A 6,779-nucleotide genomic window follows, 5' to 3' on the forward strand; every position below is an offset into this window, starting at 1 on the left:
GGAGCTATGACCAATTATGGACCGATCGGAAAAATATTTCATAGTAATATTTCTGTACATATTACCAATACCTGTTCCATATTTTATATGGATATCTTAATTAAGTAATGAGTTATGCGCGTTTAAGTAATTTTCGTTAAGGGTCCTTGTATGGGAGCTATGACCAATTATGGACTGATCGCAAAAAATTGTTTTAAATTTTGATTCATAACTTTTCCCAATGTGAACCGATTTTGCTCATTTTCAATACCAAACTGTACAGGATAATAATGAATGTTTTGGGTGAATTTGGTTAAATTATATTGCTTCGTTTTAACGTGAGCGTGTTTTACACAGACTGACAGACAGACAGACAGACAGACGGACGGGCGGACAGACGGACATAGCTAAATCGACTCAGAATTTCATAAGGACCCAGAATATATATAATTTGTTGGGTCTCAGATGAATATTTCTTGGTGTTACACACGGAATGACAAAGTTATATATACCCTCTATCACCACTGATGGTGGTGGAGGGTATAAAAACAACTACAAACCTCGGAATTTAGTATTGATGCCGCCCATGAGTTATCTCGTTTTGTTTATGATAAATTATGAATTTCAGCGATAACGAATAAATCACGTACCAAAACTTCACCTAATGATTCCGACCTGCCGCAATCTGACTTTCATACGACAACTATTAACCGAACCTAGACAACTATAAGCCTCGTATGAATACACAAAAAGCTTCATACATTTGCGATGAGGCCACATTGGAAACCGGAAGCATGAAGAACAACAAAAACAAGGACTATGATGATAATGAAACATGTGCCATGTATGGTGAACAAACAACAAATGCAGCATTATCAATGACATGTGTAAGTAGCCATGAGAAGAATTGCAAAATCGTTTAAAATACATATAAACATCCTCATTTAACCCTAAAAATTTCAGTCAGGTATAGCAAAAGCGTTGCTTGCATTTTTCTTCAGTATTTGAGAACATATAATAAATATTCAATTAAATAAATTTTCTTTTAAGACATCAACACAAGAATTTCAAGTTGATTTTAAAAGAATTTCCTTTACAAAATGTGATGGATAATTGAAAACAAAAGTTTTAATATAAATTATTTTCACACCTTCACTAAATCGTTTCTATTACCTTATTCAATGTGAAGACATAATAATAAAGTTAAACATTCTTCTTTTACAACTTTTAAATTAAAAGTGAAGAAAATTATTACAACGTGTTAAAAATATCATCAAGAAAATTTACTAATAATACACAACTCCTGGGCACAATACGCCAAAAATGTCAAATATTTTAGTGTTTTATAAGATAAGAGATGATACCAGTTCAAAGCCTTTACATCAACTTTTGGCTACGCAAACCAATAACCCGCTAACAGTGACAAATGGCTAACTTAACCCTTCTGTCACTTCCACTTAGTTCAAGTTTCGAACTTTGCGTTGCATGTTCGTCCGCTACATCATTACCCTATACATTGCAGTATTTTGATACCCAACACAGACTTATAGTAAACAGCCTCACAATATCACTTAGAACATATCTACATTCTACTATTAGGCACAGGTGCACCGTATAACATATGTATATGTAAATGTTCTACTTGCAGCTTGATATATAGTATATGCTTTCTTAACAGTTCCGCCACTTTACAGATCGCTAGGATTTCTAATTGGAGAACACAGCATTCATTAGGGATACTCAAAGTTCTCTTTATGTCCATGTCAGTCAGCAATGTAGACACCGGCACCATCTTGGATACGTAGCTAAATACTGCATAATCTTTAAATAGCTTAAAGGATCTTCTCCATTCTTCCCTATCTTATATCTAATATTGTTATCCTATGTTTTGAAATTCTATTAGAAATGTTATCCTGATCTTATAGACCCATTTCGTATAAGATTTTTGTGTGGTTATCAGGCGAAAGTTTTACCAATGTAACTCATAATGCTTTAGCATAATCCTTGGTGTTACACCCACTACACAATATTCTATAGGGATCAGACATTGGAAGAAATTCAAAGCCTGTGATGCCTTACTTTGAGCCTGTGATGCACACCTTTGTGATGCCTAGATAAGCACTTCTAAATCCAGTTTATCATATCAGGCCGCAGACCCTAATTTCTCGTCAATGGAATTCTTGCAAGTGTAGTAGGCGTTGAGTCTCCTTCTTCAATCCTTCCAGAGTATTTTTCTTCTATGATAATTTATTATCTAGGATGGTCGCTAAATACTTAGCGACACTAGATAAAATTTATTCAACACCATCTAACGTAGGAAGCCTAAAGTCATCTATCTTTTTCCGTCTAGTATAGCATGTTAGTTCAGTTTACTGAAGGAACTTCTATCTACGCCCACCATGAGAGTTCGTCCAATGCAGTCTGCATAATATCACTGATTATGGATAAAATTGTTTCTTTAACCAGTAATACTACATCAGCCGCATAAACGACGATCTTTCTACATTTGGATTTGAACTGCCTTAGAATAGCGTTAATCGCTAATAACCTTAGGATGGGAGATAGTACTCCTCCCTTTGATATCCCTCTGATAACCTTACTTCTAACAAAGTAATCCTCTAGGATTCAATTGATAATTTTAAGCATTTAGACTATCCTATTCACCAGGATGTCTTGGATTCCAAACTCTATCAGCGAATCTCTAACCACTTCAATCTCAATGTTATTGAAAGCTCCCTTGAAATTAATTTTTGTATATTTTTATGATAATACAATTCCAACAATAAACACTGGCATAACAACTGTTGATGGAACATTGTGCTAAACCAATACAAATTCTAAAATTAGCTCTAAGGGATATTGAAAACTACAATAACAAACAATACAAACTACATCAAGTTAATCAAGCAAAACATGAAAATCATCAAATACAGTGGTTATTCCTTACTGGTGATGATACTTTATTAAGGTATGTGAGCGATAGTCAGTTGATTGTAAAGTGTATGTGGCAATGAAATCAAAAAATACTATACTATTTATGAAAATATATGTTGAGTGTTGGCAAATCTTCAAATGAAATAAATTAAATTGAAATTTTTAGCTTGATTTTATATGTATTTGCTTCATTGATTTCAATATTAAATCAAATTGTGATAAAAAATATTTTGATTGCATTTTAATCTTCATTGTTTAGAGGATCTTGTATAAATATTTTATGATTTCCATTCTATACACAGTTTTCAAAAGAACCAATGTCTGCGGTTAGGTAACAAAAATGTTCTTGAACTGCCATCAATATTGTAGCGATTGTCAGTCTTATTTCTTTATCACTTCTTTCAATGATATAAAATTTTCATATACAAACATCATTAAACTTTAAAAATGTTTCGCCATCGTGATGAATTGTCTTCTTTTTTCTGGTCTCTTTAGCGTTTCAGGTGTTTGCCAAGTACTTGGTTATTACAATTCAATGGATGAAATTTATTTGGGTGAACGCTACAGCTATCGTTTATAGGCGGAAGGCGGTTTCAATTATATTACAGGTGGTGGTGTCATTGATATCTCATTGCCAGTGGTTAAACTTATTTTGCAGCATTGTTCGTGTCCTTCAGCTACGGCGCCTGATGATATGATTTTGGACTCTTGTTTGCATTCATTTCAATTGAAAGATTTGCACTCGTCAAGGTTTCATCAGGTAAGTTTAAATTTGCATTAGTTTATTAATATTTTATTATTAACTTTAATTTTCCTCAAATAAAATTATATATGATATATTTTCTCTTCATTATAGGCTCGCCCTAATGACTATCCCTTGGAGTTACTGCAGCAAGAGCAGCCAGTTTCGTTTCACAAATTTTTTCAACTTGATCCAATTGAAGTCTACAATCAATGGTTCGCCGCTGAGGACCATCAACTGTTAGCTAAGGAAAATCATGTTTATAAAAATCTTATTGATGTGGATTACAATTCCAAGAATCGTAAACTGTTAGCTAAAACAGAACCCTTGAATTTAAATGAGATTCCTGTTTCTTTAGAATCTTCATTTTATCATTCCAAAGAACACCATGTTGATCTTTAATCAAGTAAATAAATAAGAAGCAATATATTTTTTTTTTAATAAAACTTTTTTTAAAAAAAATATGGAGAAATGTCCCAAGGTGAGTTAAGATCTGAACAACAACTGGTATTTTTAAGTCACTTATGGGCCTTAGAGTATGGATGTTTAGTTTCAATAAAACTTATTTATTATTAATGTCATTGCTATACTGGCATTTTGAAGCAAGTTAGGAGTTTTAAAGTTATTTTATGAAAAGGACTTTATATGAGGAGTAGACTCAATTATGAACCAATTGTGTAGTTTCTTTAAAAACTTTTTATTTCTATAATGGCATCGTTGGGTACAAAAAGCTAGTTGAATATAATGATAAAAATTGTTTCGTTTAATAATTAAGATTTTTTTCACAATAATATTTTGAAATCTTAAACTGAAAATTTCTGTTTTAAACATTTGTTTGTCACCGCATATTTACGTTCACAACTTCCACCATTAGCCATTTACAAATATGGTGGCCATGTTTATGCAGCCATTTGGCCATTACTTTAATTTCGATATTATTTTTGTAAAGTAGAAAAAATATAAAACAGCAACTAGTGATTATTTAAATGGCTGTGGTAAACAAGGTTTTAATGGAAAGTACGTGCAGAGGAATGTTTATGTGTATGTGGGCAACATTTTTAAAATTTGAATTTTAAAGGAAATTATTTTTAAATTATTTAAACGTGTTGCAGAAGCAAACAATTCGCATTAAAAAATCAAGATTTATTGGTTGTATGTTTTTTCATCCAAAATGCAATGAAACACATACATACATACCATACATACTTACGCTCGGCATGAATAATATTGTTAATTTGTTACTAGCACTACACGTCGTATGAGTTATTCGTTTCTAAAATATATTATTTATCAAGTATACGTTGTGAAGTACAATTACTGCTTTCGCCATTTGTTATTTTTGACAATAGTAAATCAATCTAAGTGTAGTACTCTTTTTTATACAAGTTAACAAAAAAATTAAAATATACATTTTTAAAAATAATATTAAATAAACTAATTTCAACTCTTTTTTATAAATTTAACTCTTTAATATTGGAAGTATAATTTCATGCCGTCTTTCGACTGAATAAAATCAGCAAGCTATTACCCCTTTCAGGCACAAAACCAAACCGCTGGACTTTTTATGGATATATGTTCACCACACACTTTATTTTGACGTATATCGATAATTTTTGATGAAAAATGGAAAAAGTGTTTCTAAAGGATATCGCAGGATATTTCCTTTTTAGCATGTAGTGACATTAAATTCTAAAAGATAACGTATTTTTCTATTGAAATTACCATTTACTGTAGCTGTGAACTGTGAACAAAATTACGCTCTAAATCGAGAAAAATGTAAAAAATCTAGGGATACCGGTGTCCCGTATACGTGAAAGAGTTAAGGAAGAGATGATTTGTCATTCTCAATTTAAGTCACGTATGGTCATTAATTTTTGATTACAATTTTTATAGTGTACACAAATTAAAAGGCACCTCAAATTTGTTTAAAAGTTCATTTCAAAAACCAGACATTTAAATAAAAAATATTGCGTTCGAATAAGAATTTTTGTCAATGAAACCAAAAATAACAAAATAAACAAGTTTGATATTTTGTTTACAGTTCACGTTTTTTTAGGTCTAATTACATTTGTTTCCTTTTAAAAAAAAACTTTGAACCAAAAAAAAAATTTTCTATACATAACAAGTAAGAAATTATAGTCGGACGAGGCTGACCATATAATACCCTACACCTGTTACAAAAAAAATGTGATTTAGTTTTCATAATAAAGCATTTAAGTTGAATTGTACCTTGCCTCAGATATACTTAAGCCATTTATTGTTGAATAAAATTGTGGACATTTAAGTCGAATTTTGAAGGGGCTTTAAATAGGGGCTATGATCAAATGAGACCCTATAATTAAAAAATGCATGAGGGTCATCAAGGCTAGTAAAGAACTAGATTTTGCAGCATTTTGTCGAGATACGAGTATATTAAACATAATTATGAACTTAAAAGCCCTATTAACAGGCTTTGTCTCCTATAGTTTGATTACAAGGTTTACATGGACGGACGGACATAGCTAAATCGACTCAGAAAATGATTCTAAGCCGATTGGTTTACTTTAAGGTGGGTGGGTAGGACCAATATTATTGTGTGTTACAAACATCAGCACAAACCCAATATACCCTCCCCACTAAAGTGGTGTATGAAATGACAAATTTATTTCCAAAGTTAGGGGAAATTTTATTAGCAGCTAAATAATTGTTGGCTGAAAAGCTTCACTTTTCATTGTTTTAAAGAACACTATAGCACTGCACTGAATAGCACTGGCCGTAAGTAATAATTTTCTAAAAGATTGAGCCGCGATGGATACGAATCAGATTTTCTCCATCATAACTGGGATTTGAAATACCGTGTCCTAATGTTTAAAAACTAAATTTTTGTGGGAGTTTTTAAGACATTATAATAGCGCCAAGACAACTTCAAATCAATCCATTAGAAAAGTATACATTCGTCTCTGGATTAAAAATTAGTCTGTCCTTACAATTTCTAATCAAAACTACCAAATCATGTATATGCAACGTAAAATAGCTATCATTTGATTCAAGTTTTACAATTTACCAAATTTGTCTAAATCATTTGTCAATTCTTTCAACATGTTTAACACAAAGGGACTTTTGGGTCTTGAAATGTTTAACAAAA

The 6,779-nt window shown here is 31.5% G+C and overlaps 1 pseudogene; it reads left to right on the plus strand.

Annotated features, from left to right (window-relative positions):
• The first annotated feature begins 716 nt into the window (after nt 1-716).
• On the plus strand, nt 717-4,057 carry LOC119609597 (annotated as a pseudogene).
• The last annotated feature ends 2,722 nt before the right edge of the window (nt 4,058-6,779 follow it).

The sequence above is a fragment of the Lucilia sericata genome, unplaced genomic scaffold (genome assembly GCF_015586225.1).
Source record: "Lucilia sericata isolate MDLA Ls3-8-SP2 unplaced genomic scaffold, ASM1558622v1 Contig001012F_arrow, whole genome shotgun sequence".
Classification (NCBI taxonomy): Eukaryota; Metazoa; Arthropoda; class Insecta; order Diptera; family Calliphoridae; genus Lucilia; species Lucilia sericata.